This window comes from Pelophylax lessonae (genome assembly GCF_965119305.1).
Source record: "Pelophylax lessonae genome assembly, chromosome: 2".
NCBI lineage: Eukaryota > Metazoa > Chordata > Amphibia > Anura > Ranidae > Pelophylax > Pelophylax lessonae.
Window position 1 is genome coordinate 5115266 of NC_138769.1, and position 19931 is coordinate 5135196.

General features: G+C 44.1%; 2 protein-coding genes across 2 annotated transcripts in view; both read right to left on the reverse strand.

Annotated features, from left to right (window-relative positions):
* Window positions 1-19931, reverse strand: part of LOC309547906 (uncharacterized protein) — a gene marked incomplete at its 3' end in the record, with an annotated part of 2014734 nt that overhangs the window by 1840301 nt on the left and 154502 nt on the right. Inside the window, exon 4 of the mRNA XM_082247906.1 lies at window positions 13764-14096. The remainder of the gene's footprint in view (window positions 1-13763; window positions 14097-19931) is intronic.
* The window catches only part of LOC309545806 (uncharacterized protein), a 286221-nt gene that overhangs the window by 28057 nt on the left and 238233 nt on the right, over window positions 1-19931 (reverse strand). The window lies entirely within an intron of this gene.

The window sequence follows — 19931 nt, forward strand, 5'->3', positions numbered from 1 at the left end:
ACGCCCATAGAAGCCCAAACACCACATGTGAAGGGAGGCAGACAGAAGCACTGCAGCAAGGAGGTAAGAATATACAGACAAAACTATAGGCTAACTTGTGACAATTAACAACATCCGCAAAGGGTTCTCAAAACTTAGTCTTTCAAGACATTTTGCAGAAACCCAAGTGGAATAATATTCTATGGGATTGATACTGTAAAACCCCATTGGAGAGGTGTTAACAAAACAATCAGTATTTCAAGAAACGAAACAGCCTGTATTTTCAAATTAGAGACCCTACAACCGAAAGGATTGAATATAGATATAGATCTTAACTGTTTTATCTTCAACTTTTAATTTATTTTTTAAATAAAACATTGCATCCTTAACCACTTGCCCACTGCCACCCGACTATATATGGCGGCGGTCAGACCCTCCCAGGCAAAATGGGTATTGGCTCCCACTAGCCTGGGAGCCAATAACGGGCGAGTGCACGCCGCCTGAGGCGCGCTCCCGCCCCCGCTTGTTCACTTAGAAGCCCGCGCATGTGACCGTCGGATACAGCGGGAGAAAGGTAGGCGGCTAATGTAAACACAGCCTCCTGTCTTTCTCCTCTGTGTAACAGCAGAGATCTAACGGTCCTGCTATGTAGGACCGTTGATCTCTGCTGTTACACACACAGCCACATCCAATCACAGTTAGAAGCATGCCCCTAGGGACACACTTAACCCCTCCCTCTCCAATAAAGTGAACCCCTTCCCTCCCAGTGTCATTTTTACAGTAACAGTGCATATGTATAGCACTGATTACTTTAGTAATGTCACTGGTACCCCCAAAAGTGTAAAAAATGTCAGTCAAGGGTCCGATCTGTCCGTCGCAATGTCGCAGTCCAGCAAAAAAAAAAAAATCACAGATCGCCGCCATTACTCGTTAAAAAAAAAAAACAATAAAAATGACAAGAGACTTCCGGTTCCGGCGCTCATGCAGGAGGAGTGAACCTCCACAGCCTCGCTACACCCGCCGCCGAACTATTTAAAATTACAGGGACCGAGGCCTCCCGGAGAGCACCTACCTCCACCCCTCTCACCCCGCACACCGGCGGCTCCGGATGGACCGCTTTGTGGAGCGACAGCGCCCGCCATCAGCTGTCACCACGGATCGTTCTGACTCAGTCACAGCTCCTCGCACAGCTCCCAATATGGCCGCGGCAGCCAGTACACAGCGGGAGGGGGAGGGGAGTGAATCTCTCTCTCTCTCTCCGACGGCTCCACATTCCTCGGATCTCCCGCTGATAAACCCGGCCACAGTTATCACCCAGGCTGACCCGGCATATATTAAAATGGCAGAAGCCGTGGCCCATATACTGTCCCCCACAATTCAGGCAGCAATTGAATCAGCCATTACTCACAGCCTGTCACAGCTGCAGAAAGAATTGAGCTCTCACAGGCACCAAATCCAGGAGGCTGAGCTGAGGATCGCATCCCTGGAGGAAGAGACCCTGCTTAACAGCAGGGATATTAATAACCAGGACAAGGCACTGCAGGCATTACAGGATAAAATTGAGGACCTAGAGAACCGCTCCAGGCGGAATAACCTCCGGATCATTGGAACGCCTGAAGCGGTCCAGGGGGCAGAGCTCCTCACTCTATGCTCAGACATTATTCCTAGAGCCCTGGGCTTGCCATCCCCCTGCATTGTAGAGAGGGCGCACAGGGTGGGGGCCCCAAACGAGTCACGGAAAAACCCGCGACCCATCATTGCCCGCTACTTAAATTATGCGGACAAGAACGCCATTTTGCTGTCCTTCCGGAAACACAGACCCTTACACATCAAAGGCTGCTCTATCCTACTCTTCGCAGACTACTCAGCAGAAGTGTCCAGGCGACGAAAGGAGTTTGCTCAAGTTTGCACCTCTCTTTTTCAACAGCAAATGCGTTTCACCTTAGCGTATCCTGCTATCCTTCATGTTACTACACCTGGGGGTGAATGCCTGTCCTTCCACACGCCATCAGACGCGGAGCACTATCTTTCGTCAATATCCACGCCGATGGAAGAATCCTCTTCTCAACCCAGACGAGAGTCTCTTGTCCGCAAGGCTCAATTGACACCTGACAAGGAACCCACCAAAAAGGGCAAATACGGTCATTCCTCCGTCCGCAGATCCATCACGTGAACTCTGATGGCCAAGTCCCCAGTGGACGACCCTCCTCAGGTACTGTTATGGTATTAGCCCCAAGCCTCCTGTGAGACCAGAACGCTCACAGTTATTTGGTTGAAAGTTTATTAGCTGTTATAACACTTTTATCCAGGCACCTCATCTACCCTTACACCTGGAGTAATGTGTAATGTTTAAGCAGGGGCTCATTTACTTGTTCTGCATCTGCTTAATTTTTGTTACTAGTTCCAAGTTTTTAGAGGGATGTTAGTGGTCGTCTCCTAGTCACGTGTACTGAGCACCCAGTACATGGAATCATAGCTCTCCGGAGCGTACGCAGGTTCTGAAGCCCTTCATCACAGGCTAATAGGTGTGAGGCTACGATGGCTCACTTCCTTCTCACAGAGAAAAAAGCGAAGTCTCAAGATTAGTTTACCCCTCTCAGTACAACCCGCAGCACATCCTTCCACCGAACTCCTCCCCTGGGGTAACCTTATACCCCAGCAAGAACTCCTATCTCTTACCTCTCCACCTCTTGTCCTGCACCTACAACACCTGTCACGCTATGTCCCCCCGTCCATGAGAATCCCTCCGACCGGTTCATTTTATGCGCTACATAACATTACCATTCTTTATTCATGGCCACCCTGAAAGTTATATCATGGAATGTGAAGGGCCTTAGATCACCTAATAAACGTATGATGATATTGAGACATCTCAAGCGCTTGGGGGCGGATGTTGCTCTTCTCCAGGAGACTCACCTGGGGGAGGGTGACATGCGATTCTTAAAGAAGCTTTGGGTTGGGGATGCAATATGTTCCCCTGCCACGGGTCACAAGGTTGGAGTAGCCATATTGTTAAATAAAAAGATCCCCTATGAAATCCTAGACACTAGCCGGGATGACGCTGGCAGACGACTGTCGTTGTTGCTCAGACTCCCTACCCGCACTGTACGAGTCTCTAATGTGTATGCCCCGACACCCTCTTCCTCCATCTTTAACGGTGATACTGTGTCATGGCTGCTTCAAAACCCCACTCCCTTTCATATAATAGGAGGCGACTTTAATGATGTCATGGACATGGCTGCCGACCGTAAACAACGTAGAACGAGGTTTCGCACCTCCCACTCCGCACAACACACTAAGGAAACTCCCTTACACTCCATGATGTCTGCCCTACACTTGGTGGATGCGTGGCGCCTTGGCCACCCTACAGATCAAGAATACTCCTTTTATCCCCCCCCCCAGGACTCCATGGCCAGACTAGATTATTTATTCATTACCCCGGAACTTATAAGATTTGTTGAACGTGCTGACATACATGATATTGCCATATCAGACCACTCCCCCATATCCCTATCCATTTCATTGGCAGCTACCTCTCATACAGTAGGTACCTGGAGATTCCCAGTGTTTCTCATGCATAATAAGGACTTCCAACATCACGTGCAGTCAACCTGGCAAGACTATGCCACTCTTAATCAGGAGCATGTTTCTGACCCTATCCTTTTCTGGGAAGCGGGCAAAGCGGTCCTTCGAGGACATATTATGTCCTATGTCTCTACATATAGGAAAGCTCTCGCCAGACATTACCTGGAGGCGAGCGAAAAACTGCACAGAGCCCAATCTCTTCTCAACACTTCACCCTCCCCAGAGCTCAAGGACGAGTGGCAGGAGGCGAAAAAACACTTCGACCACTGGGCAGAAAAAATTGAAGAATCTAAACGTTCCCGATTTATGGCATCCTTTTACCGTTTTGGGAATAAACCGGGAAAGTTACTTTCCAGACTGATCAGAGGCCCCTACAAACCCACGCATATTTTGACACTCCGAAACGGGTCAGTAAAGCTAACACATTCACCAACTGACATTAGTAACATTCTGGAAAACTATTATCGCACCTTATATAGCAAAGACCAGGTAGACCTTGAGGCCGCCAGAAATTTTCTGGACAATATTTCTCTTCCGGCGCTTACGGAAGCTCAATTGCTTGAAATCAATGCCCCAATAAGCTCGGAAGACATAGCACACACCATAACTCATATGGCTTCCCAAAAAGCGCCGGGTCCTGATGGCTATTCGACGGAATTTTTTAAAACTTTCAAAGATACCCTCTTGCCCACTCTCACCACACTGTATAACAATATGTGGCAAAATGGCACTTTTCTTCCCACAGGCTCTCAGGCTTACATAAAACTATTGTCCAAAAAAGGCAAGGACCCCACTCAACCGGGCTCATACAGGCCAATATCCCTTTTAAACATTGATGCAAAAATCCTCTCTAAAATAATAGCTTCCAGAATAGCACATGTTCTCCCTACACTTATTCATCCTTCTCAAGCAGGCTTCGTCAGGGGCAGGTCGGCCACTGAAAATATACGCAAGGTCCTGGTGGCTCTAGAACATGCCAAGGCTAACCCTACGGGGCACTCGGCCATAGTGACCTTAGACGCCGAGAAGGCCTTTGATAACGTTGATTTGGACTGGCTCTTCCTGACCCTGGCGAAGTTTGGATTCTCTGGCAAGATAACCGGCTTCTTGAAAGCTCTTTATGCCTCCCCTTCGGCGCGTATATTCACATCCATGGGCATATCAAACCCGATCCCATTATTCAAGGGCACACGTCAGGGCTGTCCCCTATCTCCCTTATTGTTTAATATGGCCATGGAGCCCCTTTCCAGACACTTGTTAATCTTTAATGCAATTCACGGGATCCCACTGGGTCAAACCGAGCTCAAAACTGCCCTTTTTGCTGATGACCTGCTCATTTTCACATCCCAACCTAGTACTGACCTTCCAGCATTGTGTTCACTGTTAAAAGAGTTCGGGTTTATTTCAGGGTTGAAAATTAATTTTGACAAAAGTGAAGTCCTCCCGCTAACGCAACCGGTCATAGATCACTGGGATTATTCCCTCCCTTTCCCTCTAAACCACCATCACATCACCTACCTGGGTATCAAGATTGGCCGAAATACCTCTTCACTTTACAAACTGAATTATGTCCCACTCATAGAAAAAATTATTAAAGAAATGGAATTGTGCACGACTCTACCCCTCTCGTTTTTCGGAAGGTGCCACCTGGTCAAAATGGTCAGCTTCCCTCGACTGCTTTACCCCCTCCAAACCCTCCCTTTCCTCCTCAAACATACAGATATCAACACTCTGAATAAGGCCATAATGGCTTTCCTCTGGAATAAGAGGAGACCCAGGATATCCATTACCAAACTGCACCTTCCGAAGAGCGAGGGGGGAGCTGGCTTGCCAAATATTAGGTTGTATAATTTGTCTTGCCTACTACGCTATGGTCTGGATTGGATCACAGAATCCTCAACCTACTCCAACTACCACATTGAAACTCAACTAGCATACCCGTTGTGTCTACCTGGAGTGCTACATAGCACCTTCACTGCTCTGCCCGCGCATCTTCAAAGACACGTTCTCTTTAGAGACACTATGATAGCATGGAGGGAAGTAAGAAAACATCTGGGAGTTCCCCCAAAGATATCCAAGCACTTGCCGCTCTATGGCAATCCATTATTTCCGCAATTTATGGATTACGCAGCGTACCACCTCTGGGAGCAAAATGGACTGAAATTGGCTCATTCCTTAGTAAGATTTTCGGATCTTTCCTTCAAATCATACACGGAACTTGCAGGGGAATACCAATTGCCCTCGTCCCACCAGTTTTACTATCGTCAGGCAGTAGCCTATGTTAAATCTTGTTCACCCAACACTGCTAAAAGTTTTCAAAAGTCAGTCATGGATGACTTTATCAAGAACAAAAGTTACAACATTTCCAGTGTCTATGATCAACTGCTTATACACTCTAATAAACTCTCCACGGAAACCATGTTCGATAAATGGGGTACTGTTTTCCCCCTGGAGGATATCGCTCCGAAAATACTACAAGGGTACCTAATGATTAGAAAAACTGTGCTGATGGAGACCTGGAGAGAGACCCAGTTCAAATTGATTCCCAGGGCCTTCGTCCCGGCTCTATACACCAATGACCCGAGGACTCCTGCAATCTGCCCCCAGTGCGGTGGGAATAGACCAACGCTAGCGCATAGATTCTGGCATTGTCCCACAATTTCCCGTTTCTGGGACCTGGTACTGACCTTTCTACAGACAGTTCTGGGACTCAAACTGCGGAAATCCCCTCACTTGCTCTTATTTGGATACGAAGAGTCTTCACAGCCCTCAACCGATTCCGAGCGAAATTGTAAACGACTGCCCCCTTGGACCCACCTATGCACCTTGGCAGCCAAAAAAGCTATTCTAAAAACCTGGACTTCCAACACTCCCCCAACGATCTCCATGGTTTGCAATTATCTCAAATCTCTTCTACATATGGAAAAAGGAAACCTGGACACTGATAAATTCTCGTCAATGGAAAAATTCTTCTCCAGGTGGCGCCCATTCATGCAATATGCCTTCCATGCAGATGAGCTGAAAGCTCTGATGATACCCTTTCAATTCACGGAATGGTATTTAAAGGCCTCCATATCCAATTCATTAGGAATATTGACTGTATAAAACAACACCCTCCACGTTCTTCTCCCCCACTTCATAAGACTGTACCTATAACTGGCTTATTGGTCGCTTCCAGAAGGATCTCATGGATAACACTATTCCTCTTCCCCCTATCCCCCCCCCCCCCCATTTCAACTACAATGTCATAATACCAGTATTCTAGTTGTATTGTTCAGCCAGTAAGAGTCATAGTTCCTATACTTGGTTATCCTTCCTTTACATAGTTGACGTTCTTCTCACGTCCCATCCGAGAGTGTCAATCTCTTTCCTCACTCCTACTCCCTCCAAGCCCCCCCCCCTCTCCCAGTGTCATTTACATTAGGTTCACGATTACCTTTGTATACAATATTTGTGATACTGTTAGAATATAATGCTAGCACACTTTGAAAGTTTACATGATTTTTTGCTGATTTGCGACATGTGCTATTTTGTTGCATTACAGACCTTGTAACTGTTTCATATGCTTAATAAAAATATATTAAAAAAAAAAAAAAAATGACAAAAATCTTTCCCTTAGTTAGTAAACGCAATAACTTTTGCGCAAACCAATCAAAATACGTAGCAGAAAAAAAATTTGCCTAAAATGTTCAAAAATTTTGATTTTTACATTTTTTTGGGGAAATTCATATAAAAATATGTGAAAAATTTGAAAAATAGTTATTTTTGCAAAATTGTTGCTCTTTTTTTGTTTATAGCGCATGATCAAAAAAAATCGCACAGGTGATCAAATACCACCAAAAGAAAGTTCCGTTTGTGGGAAAAAAAGGATGTCAATTTCATTTGGGTACAGCTTTGCACGACCGCGCAATTGTCCGTTAAAGTCACGCAGTGTCGAATCGCAAAATAGGCCCTGGTCAGGAAGGGGGTAAAATCGTCCGGGGCTTAAGTGGTTAATTTTACCCACTATACAATACCATCCAGGGTACCCTATATCAAGCTTCTTAAATTAATCTGATCATAATATAGTCCAATTGCCATTTGTTCCTCCTTTTCTCTTACTCCACTTATATATTAGGCCTACACATAGGCAGCCTCATATTAGATTATGCTCCACACACTATAGATGAGTGTATTAACATCTCCTCATATAGAAAGTGTTGTTTTCCCATTTGCATTACCCACTCAGTATGGGGTGTCTCTACCTTTCTCTCTCATAGTCGAACTCCCTATAACAGAGATCTTTATCAAATTTCTCTCCCTGCTTGCTATGATTTATATTAATTACTATAATCTCTCAATAATGAGGGTTCTAATAATACCAATTTCCAATAAAATAGATTTTTCCTCTATACATTTGAAGATGTGCATCCATACACATGTGTAGATACACGATTAAATAAGATAAGAGGCATCTACAGGGATTTATATATTATATATCTTATACTCTAGCCCCTTACAAACATCCATTTGGATCTTACAATCCTATATACCAATCATATTATATACACTTATTCGATTTTTTGTGGGCCTACTGCCTATTAACCACTTGCCGACTCCCTAACGTAGATCTACGTCGGCAGTCAGCCCCTCACAGGCAAAGTGACGTAGGGCTACGTCGCTAGCCTGTGAGGCTCTGGGGAGCGAGCGCGCGCCACCATTGGCGCGCTCCTGCTCGCTCACGGACCCCCCCGCGCGTGTGCCCGGCGGACCCGATGTCCGCCGGTCACTCGCGATTGTCCGTTACAGCGGGAGAAAGGCAGGCGGCTAATGTAAACACAGCCGCCTGTCATTCTCCCCTGTGTAAGAACAGAGATCATACGGTTCTACTATGTAGGACCATTGATCTCTGTTCTTACACAAGTAGCCACAGCCAATCACAGTTGGAAACATGCCCCTAGGGACACACTTAACCCCTCCCTCTCCAATAAAGTTAACTCCTTCCCTCCCAGTGTCATTTTTACAGTAATAGTGCATATGTATAGCACTGATTACTGTAGTAATGTCACTGGTAACCCCAAAAGTGTCAAAAATGTCAGTCAAGGGCCCAATCTGTCCGCCGCAATGTCGCAGTCCCGCAAAAAAAAAAAAAAAATTGCAGATTGCCGCCATTACTCGTTAAAAAAAAAAACAACAAAAATGACAAAAATCTTTCCCTTAGTTAGTAAACGCAATAACTTTTGCGCAAACCAAACAAAATACGCTTTTTGCAATTTTTTTACCAAACATATGTAGCAGAAAACAAATTGGCCTAAAATGTTAAAACATTTTGATTTTTACATTTTTTTGGGGGGGAATTTCATCTAAAAAAATGTGAAAAATATTGTTATTTTTACAAAATTTACTCTATTTTTTTGTTTATAGCGCATGATCAAAAAAAAAAAAAAAAAAAAAGCGCACAGGTGATCAAATACCACCAAAAGAAAGCTCTGTTTGTGGGAAAAAAAGTACGTGAAATTCGTTCAGGGACAGCGTCGCACGACCGCGCAATTGTCCGTTAAAGCAACGCAGTGCCGAATCGCAAAATAGGCCCTGGTCAGGAAGGGGGTAAAATCTTCCGGGGCTTAAGAGGTTAAACATCAAATTTTATATATTTTTATATTTATTTTTTATATTTTATTTATTAATCAATTGATTTATCAATACATATTCCCTATAAAAATCATAACCCCTCCATAAACTTCCCACTTCCCATCATAATTCTACTCCTCTAATAATGTTTTTTAATTATTTTTATATGTCATTTTTTATATGTATATTTTTTTTATATATGTCATTTTTCATGTTACAATTTTTAATGTATATTCATTATGTATTTCATGTGGCTAATCTTATGTACGCTGCAATAGAGGTATATATATATATATATATATATATATATATATATATATATATATATATATATATATATATATGCATTTGACACTTTATTACTATTATTAAGAATGATTTTATTATATACATCTATTTGACATTATACAAACAATACTAATAGATATGCCCGGGTACTGTAGAGATATAAACCACGGACTTCCGCATCTTGCGTTCCTTCTGGGTTAGTTGCCGGGCAACCGCAGCATATATAGGGATAGGACAAGGAAGTGAAATGACGCTGCTGAGGACGTCTATGATGAAACCCGTACAGCATAGTTGCGTCACTTCCTGATCCGGAGCTGTCATGGAACGCATTGCGTTCCGGAACTACATTCATTTCCGCCGACTGCCTGCATGATTTCTCCCTGCATAGGGACACATTTTTAACGCTGATTCTTTACTATGCAAATGTAAGTACCCTAACTTATGATCTACAAAAAGTGTATTACGGTATCACACTATATGTCCCCCCCCTGTTCATTTTATACACACCACCACCGGAGCCTAACCTGGGAGCAAGTTGAATATTGAGGAACAGCACTGTCCCCTCCCCCCTGACACAGAGAAGTACGGAAGTAGAGAACTGACAGGAGCATTTACCTCCACGCTGTGGTATACAGCTTTAATATACCCTGTTTAATACCCCTGTGTGGGGTTAGGCACTCTGGTGAGTGCAATCTTTTTTACAACCACCCTGGGCACCCTTCCTTTGTACACGAAGAGTTTTTATTTTTTCATATTGTGATCATTGATTAGCTCTATGTAATACTTGAATATAGTGCTTATTTATTATGTTTTGTGGCTGAGTTATACATACATCAATTTTACCTGTGACATCCACTAGAGTGCGTCTTTACTATATCTACCCCCATTGGGTAGCGCCATTTCCCTACCCCTATACATTTATAATCTAGATATAACTCTTTGCTATATTTTTAGGGAGGCTGAAGCCCCTTCTTCCCTTGTAATTCCATAGCGTGGGACTTTCTCGTTATACATACAACAGTACTTTCTCCTATGTGATTTTTAGTGGTATTTAGGAGTTTAACCCCCCTAGCGGTACGATTCTTTCCGATTTTAGGTGCTGAAAGCGGTACAATTATTTTGCTAGTATTTCTTAAGGACGAGCAGCCCAAACCAACTATTTACATCTGATTTTATTTTACTGTGCGTTCTTTATTACATCTCAGGTATGATAAAGTTTGAAACACAAAATCATAAATTATAATATAATAAATAACTATAAATAAGTTAATATATAAATATACGTATATATATATATACACACACACAAACACACACACACACACATACATATTATATATAGTAAAACTGCAGGAAAGGGCACTGGGGGGCAAACTAATATCAATTTATTTTAATTTGTAATGAAATCAGCGTGTTTGTGTTTTTTACTTTTCAAATTTGCCGCCGGTTCCACCCCCCTGCTAGTGTCACGTCGCAGGAGACGGAAGCTGAGGCTCACAAGCATCGGGCGGAAGATCCAGCCGCCGTATGCTGAAGGGACACATCACTGGATCCTGGTGACAAGGTAAGTAACCCTCTACAAGGATCCCTGGCGGTACCCCGAGTGTGGCTCGGGGTTACCGCTTATGGCAGTGAAATCCCACCCCGAGCCACACTCGGGAATACCGCCAGGGAGGTTAAACATGCAGTGAGGAAATGCAATATCACCTCCTCACTGCATGTCAAATGCCTTTGATAAGTGACTTGAGCATGGCTCACTTTTCAATGAAGTCGTTTCTGACCATCTCTTGTGTAATATCTGCAGTCTATGACCATCTCCTGTACTATGTCTGCAATCTCTGACCATCTCCTGTACTATGTCTGCATTCCCTGACCATCTCCTGTACTATGTCTGCATTCCCTGACCATCTCCTGTACTATGTCTGCAGTCTCTGACTATCTCCTGTACTATGTCTGCAGTCTCTGACCATCTCCTGTACTATGTCTGCAGTCACTGACCATCTCCTGTACTATGTCTGCAGTCTTTGACCATCTCCTGTACTATGTCTGCATTCCCTGACCATCTCCTGTAGTATGTCTGCATTCTCTGACCATCTCCTGTACTATGTCTGCATTCTATGACCATCTCCTGTACTATGTCTGCAGTCTCTGACCATCTCTTGTGCTACAGTGGGTACGGAAAGTATTCAGACCCCCTTAAATTTTTCACTCTTTGTTATATTGCAGCCATTTGCTAAAATCATTTAAGTTGATTCTTCTTCCTCATGAATGTACACATAGCACCCCATACTGACAGAAAAACACAGAATTGTTGACATTGTTGCAGATTTATTAAAAAAGAAAAACTGAAATATCACATGGTCCTAAGTATTCAGACCCTTTGCTCAGTATTTAGTAGAAGCCCCCTTTTGATCTAATACAGCCAGGAGTCTTTTTGGGAAAGATGCAACAAGTCTTTCACACCTGGATTTGGGGATCCTCTGCCATTCCTCCTTGCAGATCCTCTCCAGTTCTGTCAGGTTGGATGGTAAACGTTGGTGGACAGCCATTTTTAGGTCTCTCCAGAGATGCTCAATTGGGTTTAAGTCAGGGCTCTGGCTGGGCCATTCAAGAACAGTCACGGAGTTGTTGTGAAGCCACTCCTTCGTTATTTTAGCTGTGTGCTTAGGGTCATTGTCTTGTTGGAAGGTAAACCTTCGGCCCAGTCTGAGGTCCAGAGCACTCTGGAGAAGGTTTTTGTCCAGGATATCCCTGTACTTGGCCGCATTCATCTTTCCCTCGATTGCAACCAGTCGTCCTGTCCCTGCAGCTGAAAAACAACCCCACAGCATGATGCTGCCACCACCATGCTTCACTGTTGGGACTGTATTGGACAGGGGATGAGCAGTGCCTGGTTTTCTCCACACATACCGCTTAGAATTAAGGCCAAAAAGTTCTATTTTGGTCTCATCAGACCAGAGAATCTTATTTCTCACCATCTTGGGAGTCCTTCAGGTGTTTTTTTAGCAAACTCCATGCGGGCTTTCATGTGTCTTACACTGAGGAGAGGCTTCCGTCGGGCCACTCTGCCATAAAGCCCCGACTGGTGGAGGGCTGCAGTGATGGTTGACTTTCTACAACTTTCTCCCATCTCCTGACTGCATCTCTGGAGCTCAGCCACAGTGATCTTTGGGTTCTTCTTTACCTCTCTCACCAAGGCTCTTCTCCCCCGATAGCTCAGTTTGGCCGGACGGCCAGCTCTAGGAAGGGTTCTGGTCGTCCCAAACGTCTTCCATTTGAGGATTATGGAGGCCACTGTGCTCTTAGGAACCTTAAGTGCAGCAGAAATCTTTTTGTAACCTTGGCCAGATCTGTGCCTTGCCACAATTCTGTCTCTGAGCTCTTCAGGCAGTTCCTTTGACCTCATGATTCTCATTTGCTCTGACATGCATTGTGATCTGGAAGGTCTTATATAGACAGGTGTGTGGCTTTCCTAATCAAGTCCAATCAGTATAATCAAACACAGCTGGACTCAAATGAAGGTGTAGAACCATCTCAAGGATGATCAGAAGAAATGGAAAGCACCTGAGTTAAATATATGAGTGTCACAGCAAAGGGTCTGAATACTTAGGACCATGTGATATTTCAGTTTTTCTTTTTTAATAAATCTGCAACAATGTCAACAATTCTGTGTTTTTCTGTCAGTATGGGGTGCTATGTGTACATTCATGAGGAAGAAGAATGAACTTAAATGATTTTAGCAAATGGCTGCAATATAACAAAGAGTGAAAAATTTAAGGGGGTCTGAATACTTTCCGTACCCACTGTATGTCTGCAGTCTGACCATCTCCTTCTCCTGTACTATGTCTGCATTCTATGACCATCTCCTGTACTAGGCCTGCAGTCTCTGACCGTCTCCTGTACTATGTCTGCAATATCTGACCCTATCCTGTACTATGTCTGCAGTCTCTGACCATCTCTTGTGCTATGTCTGCAGTCTGACCATCTCCTTCTCCTGTACCATGTCTGCAGTCTCTGACCGTTTCCTGTAGAATGCTTGCAGTCTCTGACCATCTCCTGTACTATGTCTGCAGTCTCTGACCATCTCCTGTACTATGTCTGCACAGTTCATGTCACAGCAACTTCAGGAGGGCTGAGCACTGCAGATGTGAACCCACAGGGAATGGTGGGGGTGGTGCAGTAAGCAGAGGACATTGTACATATGTCTCTCCCAGATCTTCTACTATATAATGTATGGATATAAAGACACGGAGCGGGGAGGACACTGCTAGGACTGGAGGTGGGGATTGGATGGGACTTACCTTCTACATGGATCCTGTAATTATCTCTCTGTATAGGGTATCCTGCAGAGTTGTATATTTCCACGCTGTATCTCCCGTCATTGTACAGAGTCACATTGGATATGATCAGACTTCCATTCTCTGATATCCTTATATTGGGGAAATATCCGACATCAGACAGATCACATTTCCTGTGTTCAGCTATTCTTTCCCAGTAGAGAGGAGGTTTCTTATAGAACCAGGAAATCCGGTCACATCTCTCTGTATCTGTATGGCGGAGGGTAAGATGGAGTCTGATGGGGAGGAGAAGATCAGATCCCGGCAGGGTGAATATTTCCTCCTGAAAATCATTTCCTGCACAGACAGAATACAAATCCCAGTCAGGTCACAGTGTACACTCCCCTCCCCCCCTCATATAATACACATTGATGGAGAACCATCTGGAATCCCATGAGACTAATGAATAAAAAATATAAACACGCTCCAAGATGTCCATGTGACAAACGTGGGTCAGACCTCTGTCACCTTCACCAACTTGTGACAAATGACAGGTCCTCCTCACACCGCGCTGTCACTGATACCCAACAACGCCGCTCTCAGCCTCACCCGGCACAAAGATTTTCCAGCTTGCGGGACACAATCTAAGTGGCAGCAGACTGAGAGCGATTGTCGCTGGGATTGGATAACTAAGCAATCAACTCTTTAAACTTCCACCAACTATCTTTGAATGCCAACATGTTTCAGTCATGATGAGCCGAACACCCCCCTGGACACCATGGACAGGGAAAAGTTTGTTATATCATGCAAACTCCTTTGAAGTCTATTGGACTCGAACATAAAAAATCAGAAGTCCTAATTTTAAAGGCTTAAATGCAAGTTATTGGCCAAAAAAAGTGTATAGGGGTCCGGGTAGTGACCTGGGGAACATGTAGCAATGCAAAAAAAGTTTTAAAAAGTGATCGTTTTTACAGGAGCACTGATTTAATGATTTTAACAATGCTTTAAGTGAAACAATTAGAATGAAAAATTCCTTTAAATATCATGCCTGGGGGGGGTCCCCTAATTTGCCAGTAAAGTGGGGCATCTGTATGATGTATGGAGCCTGCTGCTGCAATACTGAAATTTCTAAAGTAAAAAATGTAATTTAAACTTGCTCGCCGATGTAATGAATTGTCGGCTCCCAGCAATACATATAAAAAAACATGAAAAAAAAACGGTTTGGGGTCCCCCCAGTCCGTATAATGCCCTTTGTGTCTGGTGCGGATTTTAAGGGGAACCCCACGCCAAAATAAAAAAAAAAAAACTGTGTGGGGTCCCCCCAAAATCCATACCAGACCCTTATCCGAGCAAGCTGCCTGGCTGGCCAGGATGGTGAGGGGGGGGGGGGGAAATGAGTGAGCGCCCCTTCCTCCTGAACCATACCAGGCCACTTGCCCTCAACATGGGGAGGGTGCTTTGGGGTGCCCCCCAAAGTACCTTGTCCCCATGTTGATGGGGACAAGAGCCTTTTCCGGACAACCCTGGGCTGTGGTTTTCAGGGTCTGGAAGCCCCCAGATTCTGCCCCCCCATGTGAATGGATATCGGGGACATTGTACCCCTACCCATTCACCAAAAAAATAAAAAAATAGTGTCCCCCTAATGTAAATCCATCGTCAATCACGTAATGAGCTGTTTGATCTATGACAGCTCTTTTAGAGAAAAGGGGTGGGGACACCACCCAGTGGCACCGCCCTTTCTGACGTGACGTCAGTAATTTATTCACTGCATCAGCACAGTGCATTATGGGGCACTCATGACGCCAGATTCCTAAAAAAAAGAGCTGTCACAGCTCAAACAGCTCATTACGCGGGAGGCACGTGAAGAGGCGGGAGCGTGTTTTTTTTTTTCTATTTTTCGGGTGTGGCGGAGAACCTGATTGATGATGGATTTACATCGGGGGACACTATTTTTTAATTTTTATTTTTTAATAAAGGACTTGTCAAAAACTGACTTTTGTCTCTATTATTTTTTGTACAATTTTTGGATGAATGGGTAGGGGTACTATGTCCCCGATATCCATTCACATAATAGGGGAGAGCAAGATCTGGGGGCCCCCCTTGTTAAAGGGGGCTTCCATATTCCGATAAGCCCCCCACTCGCAGACCAGGCTGCTTGCTCGGATAAGAATATGGTAGGGATTTGGGGGGTGGGCACGCCATTTTTTTTAAAATTCTTTCATAGGGTTCCCCTTAACTACTTAAATACAGGGCACTTTAATCCCCTTCTTGCCTAGACCAATTTTCAGTAGTGATGAGCCTTACCCCCCCCCCCCCCCCAGCTTCGGTTCGCACTAGAACACCATACTGTAATGTATTGTCGGCTCCCGGCAATACAGAAAAAAACCATGAAAAAAATGGCATAGGGTCCCCCCCAGTCCCTTTGGGTCTGGTATAAATTTGGATCTGATACGTCAATTTAATTTAAAAAGGAACGCACAGGCGCAAGGCACAGGAACAGGCCCTGCTATAAAAAATTTGATACAAAATTGAAATTGCATGCACCTGTCATACAAGTGCAGAAAAATTAGGCTTTGGGTGTTGGTGGTGCCCTAAACCTAAAACATTGTTGGAAGCTAGCACAATCAATTTTGAGGATAGGCAGCATATGCAGGCTTCAAGGGATGGCAGACCGCTAGCAAATTAAATCAGTTACATCAGCATCAGGGGCTTGATAGTTGCTGTTGATCCAGGACTGATTCATTTTGATAAAAGTCAGCTGGTCAATGGAGTCTGTGGACAGACGCACTCTTTTGTACATCACAAAACTTCCAGCAGCACTGAACGTCCATTTGGAAAGCATGCTGGAAGCAGGACAGGCCAGTAGCTTGATTGAATATTGAGAAAGTTCTGGCCAGTGATCCATTCTCAAGACCCAGTAACCCAGTGAATGCTCAGTTGGAAAGGTCTTCAAGTCTGTTCTTGCCCCTAGATAATCATGCACCATATGATGGAGAAGCCCTGGGTGCTTAGGACTAAAGAATTGTTTAAAGACATCGGTCAGCTGGCCGCCTTCTCCACTACTCCTCCTTTGGCTGAAGGAAGCCTAAGAAACATGTCCAGAAAATGGTAACCTCCCAGCTCTGCAACTTTACCCTTGCAACGTGAATTAAGAAGGGTTGCCAACCAGTAATAATCTCTCTCCTTGATACCATGAATCCTATGGTCCTTTCACAGGCTTTGCAGAATCAGGGAGCCCATGCAGCGTAAGTTTGAGGAGGCATGCGGTTCTGAGTCCTCTGGGTTATTAAGGATTACATTGTCAAGAGCAACCAGGTATAACTCCTGGGGCTTCTGGGGAATGAAAACAATCCCTTGAAGACTGTTGTATGCTATCCTCTTCATCCATGCTGCCACAATCCTCCTCCTCCTCCTCTTGCTCCTGTGTTTTGTGGTCCTGCAGGAATGACATCTGCATAAAGGGGGCCTTATGAGGAAAGGAAGTCCTCCTCTTCCTACCGCTGTTCTGCCTCAAATGCCCTGTCCATGATTCCATGAAGAGTGAGATCCAGCAGGAAGACTAGAGGAATAGTGTCACTAATGCATGCATCATCCCGGCTCACCATCCTTGTGGCCTCCTCAAATAGTGACAGGGTGATGCATGCATTCTTTATCAGCAGCCACTGGCATGGTGAAAATAAGCCAAGCTCCCCTGACCCTGTCCTTGTGCCATACTCAAACAGGTACTCATTGATGGCCCTCTGCTGCCTGTGCAGCTGCTGCAGCATTGCCAATAAGGATGATCGAACTTTTGAAAAGTTCGGTTCGGCCAGAACATCCGAACTTGCCGACAGTTCGGCCCGGATTTCAGAACCCTATTGAAATCAATGGGACCCGAACTTCGGTAATCAAAAAACACCATTTTGAAGCCCCAAAACCCAATAAATGCCCCTAAAAAGTGCCTAGGGTTCTGGGTCATGCCCCATTAACTATTAATCACACAAAAAAAAGTTCTTAAAAATTGTCATTTTTGATAAAAAAGCCAATTATTGAAAAATTAAAAAAAAAAAAGAGATTTTTTGATTTTTACTTTGGATTTAGTATCTGGGGGTCTAAAAGGTGTGCATGTGAAGTTTCAGCTCTGTAGCATGTCCAGAACCATGAAAAAAAAAAGATAATTTTTCAGTAGAACAGGGATGTGGTTCGGGAGCCTCCTTTAACTTTAACACCTATATGATCTTTTTTTCTGGTTCTGGACATGCTACAGAGCTGAAACTTCACAGGTACACCTTTTAGACCCCCCCAGACCCCCAGGGGTCTAAAAGGTGTACCTGTGAAGTTTCAGCTCTGTAGCATGTCCAGAACCCCCAAAAAAAGATCATATAAGTGTAAAAGAGGGGTCCCACCATCCCTGCTCTACTGAAAAATTATCTTTTTTTCTGGTTCTGGACATGCTACAGAGCTGAAACTTCACAGGTACACTTTTTAGACCCCCCAGACACTAAATCCAAAAAAAGTCATGCCTGCCTCCAAAAATGCCCGATAAATGCAAGAAAAAGCGCCGTAGAGAAGCCGTATTCCTGTTCTAATAAAAATTATAAGAAAATGCAAATTTTTGGGGGGTTCTGGACATGCTACAGAGCTGAAACTTCACATGTACACTTTTTAGACCCCCAGATACTAAATCCAAAGTAAAAATCAAAAAATCTCTTTTTTTTTTAATTTTTCAATAATTGGCTTTTTTATCAAAAATGACAATTTTTAAGAACTTTTTTTGTGTGATTTTGTGTCTAGGGGATCTAAAAGGTGTACCTGCGAAGTTTCAGCTCTGTAGCATGTCCAGAACCAGAAAAAAAAAAGGATTGTTTGTATTAGAAAACTTTGAGCACAGAAATATGGCTTCGCTGCTGTAACACCTTGCCGGTTTCAAAGCAGCCATTTTTTTGGGTTCTTTGCAGTCAGAAAAAACATCTGAACTTGTGTATAGTGGTACTGTGCACAAGTTCAGATGTTTTGCCTGCCTCCAAAACCCCCCAAAAAATGCCAGCAAAAACACACCTGGGCATTTTTTTTTTTTTGACGCTAACGTTTTTTTGGCATTTTTTGGGGTTCTTTTGAGGCAGGCAAAACATCTGAACATGTGTATAGGGGGTATATATACACACATACTTATATTTATATACACACATAGACATATATAGGTGTGATAGTAGCAGAAATATATTACTGTAAATGATTTCATTAGCGCAAGCATTTATTTCTGCTACTATCACACCTATATATGTCTAGGGGTATATATTCAGGCATATATGTCTATATATACCCCCTATACACATGTTCAGATGTCATGTCTGACATCAAACATGTCCTCAAAAAAGCACTGGCAGTGGCAGCCCCTGCAGCATAAAAAATGCTTGCTGGTGAGAAGCCATAATCCTGTCCCGAAGCAACTCAGAGAAATGATCATTTCTCTATAGCGGTCACCCTGCTATGGAAGGGTTTTGTCACCCTGCCATAGCAGTCACTGCCAGTTAACACTACACTACACTACGGTCCCCTGACACTTAACACTTTCCCTACAGAAACTAAATTTTTGAAGCTAACTTAAGTGTAAAGGAGCACTCTAACTACACTAGATATCCCTTTCCTCACACTAAAAATAGCTAAATGACACTTTTAAAGTAAAATTAACAGAACTGCTTCCACTCTCTTCCATGTCCAGTATAACAATGCTGGGAATATGGCGGGGCGATCTTATATACTGGGGGGCGTATTCACTAATGATTGGTCTAGGGACCCCCTAGTCACTCCAATCACATTCCTAGCATTCTCCTGCCCCCTCAATTGGCTTTTGCTAATGGTTCTGGTCCAATCACGGGCTTTTAAAGCCCATTTCCTGAAGCATTGCATTTTGGACGGTTCTGGTTGCCGAATTCCGAACTTTTTGGGCAAAAAGTTCTAAATTCGGCCGAACCTCGAACACCCAATGTTCGGGCCGAACCGATGGTGGACCCGAACCGTTCGATCATCCCTAATTGCCAATAGAGATGGCCTTATGGTTCGCCCGGCGTTCGGTTCAGGGCGAACTTTGCTCGTTCGCTATTTGCCGATCTTGCGAACATATGGCGTTGTTCGCGGCGGCCATATAAGTTTACATTGTGGAGAACTCTGACCCATGACACATCCATCAGGTGGGACATGACAGCCAATTGA